The 12,222-nt window shown below is 37.0% G+C and overlaps 1 protein-coding gene and 1 long non-coding RNA gene across 3 annotated transcripts in view; one reads left to right on the plus strand and one right to left on the minus strand.

Moving 5' to 3' along the window:
- The window catches only part of Rala (RAS like proto-oncogene A), a 53,035-nt gene that overhangs the window by 4,608 nt on the left and 36,205 nt on the right, over window positions 1–12,222 (plus strand).
- LOC148000190 (uncharacterized) lies at window positions 1,917–6,629 on the minus strand. Its single transcript, XR_015641695.1, has 2 exons — window positions 6,144–6,629; window positions 1,917–4,744 (listed from the first exon to the last, which is right to left on the minus strand). It is a non-coding gene; the product is annotated as an uncharacterized LOC148000190 (long non-coding RNA).

Genomic DNA, 12,222 nt, shown 5'->3' on the forward strand with positions numbered 1-12,222 from the left:
TTAGCATCAGTTTGCCTGACTCTGTTAGTTTTCTTATTGGAATTGTATTACATTTATGGGTTTACTTAGGAGCAGTTGACATCTTTTTTTTTTTTTTTTTTTTTTTGTTCTTTTTTTTCGGAGCTGGGGACCGAACCCAGGGCCTTGCGCTTCCTAGGCAAGCGCTCTACCACTGAGCTAAATCCCCAACCCCTGGAGCAGTTGACATCTTAATGGCATTGAGACACTTTAACATTAACAGACAGCAAGCAATGCCATTATTTTCTTGTTTATTTCCGTGTCTTTGAGAAAGAACCTTTTAATACAACTTTTGTATGGCTCTTATTAAATTTAGTCATATTTTATCTTTTTTTAGATATATCTTCAAACTGGTTATTATTTATGCAAATAAATACTGTTGATTTCTGCTCATTTTCCTGATACGTTGCCGAATTCTAAGTTATTTTACAGTTTTCTCCTACACTTTCCAGATCCTGTCACATCACATGTAAATACAGTTTCTTCCTTCTCTGTATTTATGTGTGTTAACTTGTCTCCTTATTTCAGCTAGTCTCTGTAGAGCAATATTAAGTTGGTATACAGATGCTTACATTGTAACAATATTGATTTAGTTATGGATATGCCTTTTAATGATTGCAGTTCTCTACTCTCTTTAAGAGAGACTTAACTAGAGACATACATACGTTGAGATGTCATAAAGGTTGGATTCTGGGGTGAGGGGAGCAACAGAATACAATGGTGAGTAAGGCTAGGATTGCTTGGTGGTTTCCCAGTTACAAATGGATCCTGTTTTCTTCTAGCTTCTCTCTGGCATTCTTCTAGACTTGATGTTATCTTCTCTCAGACTCTTAAGCTGAAGCTCCCTTTATCCTGCTGTGACTCTGGCTTGCATCATTGGTTCTCTAGGGCATATAGCAAAGCTGATGTGTAATCCAATGAGTGTATCTAGGGATAACCTAGAGTAACAACTATGGGGTGGTTCTAGATAGGATTATCCAAGGACCTGCATCACCTGGCTTTGAGGTTAACCTTTCTTCAGTTTATTTATGCAGGCCCAGTCGTCTGCCTGGAATGATGTATAGCTATAACAGTAGACAGTACACACCAATGCTCAGTCTTCCAAGGCCAGAAGAGAGTTATTTCACTGCTGTATAATTCATACAGAAAACATGCCCCTGGTATTACTATGGAGTTAAGGATGACCTTGAACTTCTTATCCTGCCACCACATCACAAATACTGGGATATACACCACTATGTTTCTCCAGAATAACTTTGTGTGGTAATTGGGATTGAATCTAGGACCTAGTATATGCTAGGCAGGTGCTCTATCACTGAGGTATATAGATTCTTACAATTTCAAGATTATGTAAGTCCATGTGTGAGTGTTCAGACCATATCCCATTTTAGTTTAAATCTTTCTTTTCCCAGGAGTGCTAAGTGGTAGGCAGTTATTTTCTTGGACCTTGGTCTGCACAGCTTATCCCTAGATATATCTGCACTGGCCTGTATTATCTTTACTGTCCTAGGAATGCTGTCAGGGTGTTAATAATCTCTTAGTGTTCTAGGTTGAAAGCATTTTGGCAAACATCTTAGTCCATGTCCTGCTGTGCCTCTGCTCTCCTGTGACCTGTGTAGTCATTTTCTCTGCATTGTACTACCTGCCTCACTGGCCTGGATTTCACTTGGATGGGGTTGAAGAACCTCAGATGTCACTCTTTGACACATGTTGCTGTCCTAGTACAGAGTTTGGAGTAAATTGTTTTCTCTTTTTCTTTTTTATCTTCCTCTTCACTGCTTTCTAGCCAGAGAAATCTGTTTTTACTTTTCCTTGCTTTCTTTCTTCTTCCTTTTTTCTTTTTCTTTTTCTTTTTTTTTCTTTTTTCTTTTTCAAAGTGGATGACCCTTTTGTTTTTCAAGAACATCTGGCCTGGAATTTGTGGTCCCTGCCTCTGCTATGCTAGAATGGCAGGCATGCATCACCTCTTTTGGCTCCACTCATCTTTTTTGCCTAAGGCATTCAGTCTGTGAAAGAAAATCTCTGTCTGCCGAGGCTTTAGGTTTCTGGGACGTTAGCCCTGCTCACTTCGTGCTTAGATAATTGCTGCCTTTCCCACGGCCCTACTCGTCTCCCAGGTCTCCCCAATTCCGTGTGCCACAATTAGGATAATTCACTCTGTCTCTTACCTTATATGTTATTACTTGCTACTTTTATTATTTGTTGTTTACTTAGTCCCAAATAAATGAAAAACTGATCTCTTCTTATTCTTGCTGTTTTTTCAGTTCAGAAAATTTAGTCCTGTATTTGTTTTTTTTTAAGCCTATATATGTCTTGTTAAAGTTGCTTGAGATTTGTATATGCTTTGCTTTTCTGTAACTTGTGCTTTTCCATTCTTTTTTCCCACTTTCTGCAATGAAAGGGCTAATTCTTTTTTTAAACCATTATTAAAATGTAGTTCAACTACCATGAACTCATTCTTTTTAAAATTTTATATTAGTATAGTCAAAGAGATGTGTTAACCTTCGCCACTCATTCTCGAACATTGCCCTTAAGGAGAAAGCAGCTCTAACTTGCTGGCTGCCTTTGCAGATTTATCCTGCCTTGCAGCCCTTGGCTGCCATACTTCATGTCTACAGATTTGCCTATTCTAATGTTCCTGGATTCCATAGGTGCTCTTTTGTATCTTTGATTTTCAGCGTTCACTGCATTGTAACATATGTGAATATTTCCTTTCATATGGTTGAACAATCCATTGTGTGACCATGCCATGCTTTATCTATTCATTAATTGATTAATATTTGAGTGCTTATGCTTAGGGGCTTATGTTAATGTCTTAACACTGAAATGTATCTGCTGACTTAACAAAGTAGCTCCTAAGTTACCTGTTTCTTTTGTTGAAGATATGGAAGAACTAGCAGTCTTTCCAATTTTATTCCATATGTATAAGCACTTTATTGTCCAACTTTTTTGCTGGTAGCCTTTGTAATAGGTATAATTTCTATATTTTCTCATCTGCTAGGATACTTTGTCTAAGCAATTCTGTGTGTATAAAATAATCTTTATTTTTGCATATTATTTATTTTCTTATTTGTCTTAGCATAAGGTCAAATGCCGAGAATGCTTTATTATAAGAATTATAAATGTGACTTCAAGGTAAATTTCCTTTTGAGCATAAAGGCAGTTTCTAAATAACTACTGTATTCTAAAGCCTAAGAAAGTAATGCTTCCACAGTACTGTCTGCTATCTCATTTGCAAATAATGCAAATTCATATTCTCGGTTGTCTCCTAATGCTTTAATTGCTGTTTTTCTCTTGTCTTAGGATCCAGTCAGGATTCATGATTTCTCTCCCAGTTATGTCTTTAGTCCTTCATGTTTTTCAGGGAACTATCATCAGCTTTTATGGGATATAATTTACATTAAATAACATATTTCCACTTAAGGCTTATATGATTTTTTTATAACTCCTGAATTATGAAACCATTGCCATAACATAATATTACAACATTTGAAACATAGTTTTCAAACTTCAGTAAGATTCTTTTTTGTGTATGTGTATGTACTTTGTATGTGTACATATATGGGCATGAATCCGTGTATGTGAGGCTCTCAAGTGACCCTCCTGTCTCCCACCTTCATGCTCTGGAATTACAGGTGCCCGCCATAATGCTTGGCATTTGTCCATTCTTTGGGATCAGACTCTGGTCCTCATACTTGGGAGGCAAGCTCTTTACCAACCGAGGCTCCCACCCCATATGCTCAAGTTAGTCTCTATTCCCATTCTCCAGGACTGGGAAACTATTACTTTATATTCTTTTCTAGGAATTTTCCCTTTGCCTTTCCTGAACAGAACAGAAATACTGAATCATAAAATATGTGGTCTGTTGTGCTTTTTATTTAAACTTGGCATATTTAATGACTTGTTCATTTTTGTAGCATGTATTAATAGTTTTTCCGTTTTTATTGATAAGTTGTATTCCATCCTTTAGATATATTACATTTTGTTCATCCATTCACTGATTGATGGATATCTGGATTATTTCTATGTATTTTTTTAATTACTAAATAGTCCTGCTGTGAATGTTCATGTAAATGTCTTTATTAGAACATGTTTTCATTTCTCTTGGTATATACTCAGGGGTATAATGACTGGATTGTGTGGTATATTAATTCTAAACTTTTTAAGAAACTACCAAGTCTTCTAAATTGGCAACATACTGTTTGTTTGTTTCTTTGTTTGTTTGTCTGTCTGTTTCATTTCCACCACCAACTTTTGAGGGCTCCCAGTGTGAGGGCCCAGCCATAAGAGCATGCTTACCAGCCATTGTTACAGTGTTTTTGTTGTCATTTTGTATTATATGGCTATTCTAATGGATGTAAAATGATATCTCATGGTAGTGAATTCTGTTTGTGTGATGTGCTGTGTCTCCACCTCCCAGGTGCTGGGATTACTTATATCATGAGCACTTTGTGGTACTGAAGATTGAACCCAGAACTTTGTGCTTGCTAGACAAGCCCTCTTCAGACTGAGCTATAGCCCCAGCCCTCCTTGTGATTTAATTTGCATGTCTTTAATGACCCTGGTGCTGAGCATCTCTGTATGTACATAGAGGCCATTCATATAATTTCCTTAGTGAAATGACTAATCCAGTCTTTTCCCCTATTTCTTTTTAAATTGGGGTGATACTTTACTATTGAGTTTTGTGTATGTATTCTATATATTAGATTTTAGACACACACACACACTAGCCTTTCATTAGATATGTGTCATTAGTAAACATTTTAGTTAAAGAGTGCTGGCATTCTGTACTGATATTAACCAGGAATGATATTTTTTTGAGGGTTGGAATAAAAATGATCTTGTCTTAATTCTTCTGCATGTCTATTACTGAGCCACATACTCTTGAGTTAGTTTTGTTGAGTTATATTGAGTAAGGAGTGTAAGAGTTAATTCCTTCTCAAAGAGGAAGAGATAACGCACAGACAAATCATATGCATGATTCTCTTACAGTGTTGCCATTCTGTAGTGAATAGAAGCTTGGTTAATTGTGAAGTTTTAAAAGTAAAGTAAAAGCATGTTTGTTACCTGATTAATTTTGGCTATGATCAGACTTTATGAGTAGCACTTTTTTGAAACATGTCTAACACATGGTTTAAGATAAAACATTCCATCTCAGTGAAATGATGTTGTAATGGATCAACCGTGTTTCTCCTACCCTTTCTTTTATATGCTCTTTTTAGCTCTCTGCATAGGGCTTATATTTAGTTGTCTTGGAGTCTCTGCATTCCTATAGATTGCTAAAATCAATCTTTCATAATTAGTTTGCTCCCCTTCCACATCCACATAAGTCATCTCTGAAATGATTTTCTAAAAGTAAGGTGTTCCCAGTTTGTTTTCATGGCTGTGTATGCAATAGCTATGGCAACACGAGGAGGACTGGTGATATAGCTCATTTTCCTGCTCAAAATCTAAATCCCAAATCAGTAATACAACTAGTTGTCTTGTAGTTGGATAGAATGTGGATTTTGCAGTTCTTCCATATACTCCCTTTCAAGATTTATTTTTTAGCATGTAGAAGAAAAAGACGTAACAGGTTATCTAGTGTATTTCTCCACCTGCAAGAGAAACATCTTAGTGTTTCACTGTTGTGGGTTCTCTAACAAAAGACAATTATAAAGAAAGACACAAGTTTGTTAAAGTATGTGGCACAGATCATGAGAGGAAAGCTCAGTCAAGAGTAGCACAGAGTAGTGGCTTCACAAGAAGAATGTATTTGTGGAGAAGAACAAAAACTTCCTCCCCACAGAAAAGAAGAACTAGTTTTAGACTTTCAGGGACAAGAAACTGGGGAGAAACTAATGGAGTAAGAGTTATATATGGATATCTTTGCTGCAGTCTAGAATTCACTTAATGGGGTTTATTCTCTCTCGGTAGGAAAGAGATAGATGGAGAGCTGGCCCTTAGATTCTGTCTCCTGATTGCTTCAGAAAAACAACGAAACTTAGCTCAGAGGAGGATTTTCTGTTTTGTTTTGTTTTTTTGTTTGTTTGATTTTTTTTGTACCTGTTAATTCATATTCTCTCTCTCTCTCTCTCTCTCTCTCTCTCTCTCTCTCTCACACACACACACACACACACACACACACACACACACACACACACACACACACTCAGTCTCTCCCAGCCACTAGCCATTGTTAAACGCAATGATGCTGTAGATTATACATCATATGGCTATGTTGGCTTTTAAAACTATATCCTTTGGGTTCGGTTCCCAGCTCCGAAAAAAAGAAAAAGGAAAAAAAAAAAAAAAACAAACTATATCCTTGTTTGTGCTAAAACATTACCTTAAGGCTTTTCTTTGTTCTTTGAATTTCTGGATTGCACATTTGAGGACTTGTTACCTGTAGTCAGGTAACAGACTTGAAAGTAGAACCATTTGCCATGTCACATCCTTACTCAACCTAATAGCTTTTTAAATAAAACGAGTGCTTGTTCCATGATCCACCAGTTCATCTCTTTTTTTTTTTTACAGGGATAATAAACATATATATTAGACAAGGTTTCCAAGAGTAACAGAATTTAAAAAAAAGTGTGCATTTTGCATGCCCATGCACACACGTACACACATATTCTATTGGATCTGATTCATTAGAAAACTTGTGTGTGTGTGTGTGTGTGTGTGTGTGTGTGTGTGTGTGTGTGTGTTATTTGTGTGGCTTACAGGTTATGGGATCAGTAATCCAACAATGGCTGTTCCCAGATGGAAAGACCAAGGATCTGGTAGTTGTTCAGTCTGTAAGACTGGATGTCTCAGCAGTCCCAATCTAGTGTTGGAGTCCCAGGAAAGTCCTACTGGACTGCTGGTCTTCAGTATGCACTGGAATTCCCTTCAGCAACAGGGTAGATGAACTTGCCAGTGTGAGGTGTGCCCAGGTTTAGGTTGGCTCTTCTTTGCCTCAAATGATCCAATGAAGAAAATGTTTTACCAGTGCGCCCAGGCGTTTAGTTGATTACAAATGTTCTCAAGCTGTCAACCAACATTGGTTATCACTGACTAACATGGTTTACAATCAGTAGAGGTTGGGTACAGTTCATCTCTTTAGTTTGTAACCATACTATTTTTTGAAATATTGTAATTAACATTTGCCTATTCAAAGCTTAAGTTTTAGAGCCCAAATACAAATTCCTAGAATCTGTAGATTATCTTCTGTGGTTGGGCCCTGACCAGACATTTTCAGATTCAGTGTTTCCATTTATTTATCCAAACACATACCATGTGGTAGAAAATCACTGAAGTTTAAGACATCATTAAGATGTAAAGTCTGTCTGTCTTTCTTTCTTTTTTCATCCAAGAGTATTTTTTTTTTCAGCATCCAAAGTATAAGTCCCAAGGCCTCAGTGGAACAGGGTGTTACACATTTGATGCTCATAGAAAATCAGACCATAATATGTCAAATTGCTATTAAATTGAGGAATTTGTTTGGGGGGTAGTCATGGCAGATGCCTGTAATCCCAGCACTTGGGAGGCAGAGGCAAGCAGATCTCTATGAGTTCAAGGCCAGACTGGATTACAAAGCTAGTTCCAAGACAGTCAAGGCTACACAGAGAAGCCCTGTCTTGAATACCACCTCCCCCCATCAAAAAGAGGAATTTGTGAGACATGAAATTCTAAGTGCAGAATCTCTCTTGCCTGTCATCAGTGTGCTATTATTTAGTGGCATTACTCTAGGCAACATACATTTCAAGAAAATTTTCCCATTCTTTATAAACATTGTACAATCTCCTTTCAGGGATGCAGTTCAGATCATGAACTGGCCACTTCCCTGAGCTCTCAGAAAACAAAGCTTTCATTTTAATGCTTCCATATCAGAAGTGAGTTTTCTCGGCTTCCACAGGAAACCCAACAGTGGAAGAAAGGACCTTGAACATTTTTATCATAAAGATATATTTTAATGAGATTAATTTATGAGTTATCTAATATAAACATTACATAATGTATAGAAGTACCAAAAATATGGCATGATACCCCACTTTTATGTATAGTTTTTATTTATCAACTTCAATAAATGGTGTTTAAATGCAACCAAAACTTTCTTTCTTATGTGAGTACTGCTTCTGGCAGCTAAGTTTGATGTTGAGAAAGTCTCATAACTCCTGGATTTCGGTATGTGTGTTAAGAGGACAGTAGATAGTAGGCCTTTGCTCATTTATGATCATTTTGAGAGGTAGTTTCTCATCTCTAGAACCATAGTTTAGCTTCTAAGGTGTAGCACACTCTGGTCCACTCCTCTTCTACTGTGATAAGGATGGAGGAGCACTGTCTGCCTCTGAAACCTTCAGTCTCACATAAATCTTACCTTTAGGCTCAGAGGTAAAAGGATAACTTTGTATTTCTTAGAAGAACAGTATTCCATCCTCTTCTCATTTTCCTATTGGGTTGACTACTACTTTGTTGTGAATTGTCAGTAGAACACTGCACCTTATGGCTTTGAGCCCCATCTAATTTGTTACATATTTAACTTTTTGATACAAATATTAACAATTTGTTTTTTAATCAAAATTTTCTATTGCCTAAAATTCCAGAATTAATCTGTGACAGCATTACTACTATTAAGATTATAAAATAGTGAAGTTATCCTTGCTTTTAGTACTGTATGTATTACTAGAATACATGGCATCCCAAATTGTACAGAATGTAAGAGAACTATATTTTGCTCACAAATTACTTGCTGCTGTTTCATTTTATTAATCAATTAATATAATGTAACCAAACCTTTGATGAATTCTGAACCTTAAATGGTGAGAAATAATTGCGATCATAACTGTAACTTTAACATCATTAGGATTTAGAACACACACATATACATGAAAAATACTGTTGCTTTTTTTAATATATTACAATTATTAGGCTATGAGTAAACAAGTTTTTTTTTTTTTTCATGAGTCAGTTAAACTCATGACTTTGTCAAGGTGTGGGAAATGAAGGCACAAGGGTTCAGAAAGGACATTTCCTTTTATAAGCTAGTCATGTGAACATGTGTTGAAATGAAAGTTGTTATTAATAATTTTCTTCATACCCAAACTGGGATGAATTTGCAGTTATGGCTTTATAAATGAAACAAGAAAGAGAAAAATGACAGCAGCTGAGGTAGGTTTGTTTGTTTGTTTGTTTCTTTAAGACTCCATCAGTTCTTTCTATAACATTGGAGCTAATGGGTATGCGTCTGTTATACAGAGAGTGTAAAATCTCAAAGCAGCAGCCTTGTGGTGGAGGAAACTGTGTGCCACCACAATGCAAATCTTGATGAGTGACCAAAACAGAACTAGTTTGGTCTCTCCACACTGCACTCTTCCTTCTCGTCTTCAGTATTATCTTGGGCTCTTAGAGCTTTAGGGTTTTCGGACCTATAACTCATTGACCAAATTCTTCACCGATTCTTTAGATAAACTGGAGAACAATGACGTGTCTACAGTGTAAGTGTTTGTCTTTGTTACTTGTGTCATTTCTGTGATAAAGTTCCTTGACAAAACAGATAGAAGGAAGGGAGGGTTTATTTGGGCTCACCCTTCAAGGGAGCAGTTCATCGTGGGAAGCAGGAAGGTGAAGCAACTGTTCATATTGTATCTACAGCCAGGAAGCAAAGAATGCTGGTGCTCAATTCAAATTCTCCTTTTGAATTCAAGAGAATCGTATCATTTACCACTCTCAGTTAAGGTAGACCTTTCCACCTCAATCAGGCAAATCTAGGTAGTCCCTCTTTTGCCCTCTTAGATAACCCAGTCTGGAGGGAGCCAACTGTCCTGCCATGAAGACCTTGAAGTAGCCCAGTAGAGAGGCCCAAGTGATAAGGAACTGAGGTCTCCTGCCAACAGTCACATTGAGTGAAACATCTTTAAAACAAATTGCCCTTGGATAAGAGCATCTTTCGAATAACTCCACTTGAGAACTATGGGGTGGCTGGATCTGAGTCATGAGATGACTTACACATGAATAGTAAGGAACAGCAAGAGTAACTTCATGTTTGCGGTATGGCTACCTCGGCATGACTCAGCGGTAACGCCATCCACTGCAATGTGCAATCTAGGAGAAGGAATGGGTTGTTTTAGTCAATTCAAGCATATGACTATCTCATAGTAGAAGTTGGGAACAGATGGGTTCTGTTACCTCAAGTCTTTAACTGTTAATATTGAATCTTGATTCAAGATACATAATTCCTGTAGTCTTACATTTTGCCTGGTTCTTGCATTACAGACATTTTGATGAATACTGTAAAATATTAGAAGACACTGGGCATACTTCCTCAGATTTTAGCACCATTTCCTTTAAAAACAAGCAGGGATGTCTGTATGGATTGAGAACATCGCATTTCTGTTAATGAGACAATTCCTTTAGGAGGAAATTTATATTGTCTCTGCCCTTACAAATCTTGCTCTGTGAATATTCTTTGTAATGACTCAAGATGATTTTTGTAAGTTTGTTAGAATCTACTTGGTTATCTCTGATAAAAGGGTTCCTTAGGTGTCTGTGGCCATTCCAATGTATTATTTCCTAGAAGGAAAACTCATTGGTGTAGTTAGGGATTAGGTTAAGGGATATTTCTAGCTGCATGTTTTAATTCCAGCTTAGACAGTTGTTAACTGTGTGACCTTGGGCATGTTTGCATTGGGTTTCATATTTTTATACCCCTAATATTCATATATTGATCCTAACTTCCAAGCTTATAGGTTTAGAAAGTGGAGCTTTGGAAAGGTGTTATGTCATGAAGGTAGAACCTTCAAGAATGGGATTTGTATGACCCCAGAGAAATCCTTTGCCCTTGTACTATATGAAAGTATTGAGCATAGAGCTGTCTGTAAACCAGACTCCCAGTATTCTGACACTCTGTGATTGGCTTTCAAAGTCTTAAGAATTAAGAGAAATAGTGCTTGTTGTTTATAAGCCATTCTGTATGGTGTTTTCTTCTAGCACTCAAAATGACTTCAGGGTCCTATTTTTAAGCCCTTAAATAGGTTTTGATTTGCCATCCGACCCACTGGTGTGATACTTAAGTATATCAGGACATTGTCCCAGGAAGTCAGACTTAAACTTTCCTATGAGTATAGCTTTACAGATGCTGTCTGTAAAGTCATAGCTGGGAGGGTGAGGTGGCCTAGAGAGTTAAAGGCACACAAGCTGCACTACCCATGTTTGTTCCTGGGATGCCTGCTTCACATAGTTGTCTTCTGACCCACACACGCAAACACGTGATCATTTTTAAAATTTAGTTATATCCAAATTTTAGTTTTGTTGATTTTAAGGTTCGAAGTCTTTATGTTCAATATTTTCATCTTATAGACCTGAAAAACATGGTCTGTAAAAATTTATGAGTAGTAGTAAACTAGAATTTTTAGAGGGTCAGCAGCAGAACTCTAGGCCCATTGCTCCATATTCTAGCCTTCGTTCTAGCTTAGTGTATAATCAGAGCTTTGATTGAATTAAAAATATTGAAAAAAATAGAATGAATATAAATATAATATTAATATAATAACAATGTCCATCTATTTTAGGAAACACACATGCATTGCCTTTTTTCATACTTCATTCATTTCATTCAAGAATGTGAAGTGACTACCATAGGTCAGAAATTATGCAAGGTGATAGATAGAGCTGTGACAGTAAATAAACTAAGGAGAATACCTGCACACATGGATCTTATGTTCTGAAAGATAGCATCTTAAAGGATGTAATCATGTTTTATCCTCTTCCATGTGGGGGATAACAAAAGCATCTGGAGTAGCTAGAGACCACTATGGAGCTTTATTCTGATGACATGGAGTCTTGGAGTAGGTACAATTTGAGGGATTTGTCAGCCGGTAAGATCTAAACTGTGAATGTGAATCTAAGGGTTTAGCCTGATCAGCTTGACATGTGGGGTTGCCCTTGACTGATAAAGGGAAAGCGAAGAGAGACTTGTTTAAGTTAGATTAATTAAGAATTCAGTTTTAGTAGCTTAGAAGGGAGAGTTATCTTAAAGGTTATTAGACAGCTGGCTCAGGTATTTAGTAGGAAAAATGAATGTGAATCTGGCATTAAGGAAAAAATGAGTCTTCCTTATGTATAAATGAGCTTCCTTATGTATGTCCAGTAGTTTGAATGTTCATCAACTCCAAAGTTCAGTCCGCAAGGCAAAGTGGCCTCAGGTGGAGCTTTGGGGAGATTAGGCTATGAGGGCAGAACAAA

This window comes from Rattus norvegicus, chromosome 17, assembly GCF_021556685.1.
Source record: "Rattus norvegicus strain SHRSP/BbbUtx chromosome 17, alternate assembly SHRSP_T2T, whole genome shotgun sequence".
NCBI lineage: Eukaryota > Metazoa > Chordata > Mammalia > Rodentia > Muridae > Rattus > Rattus norvegicus.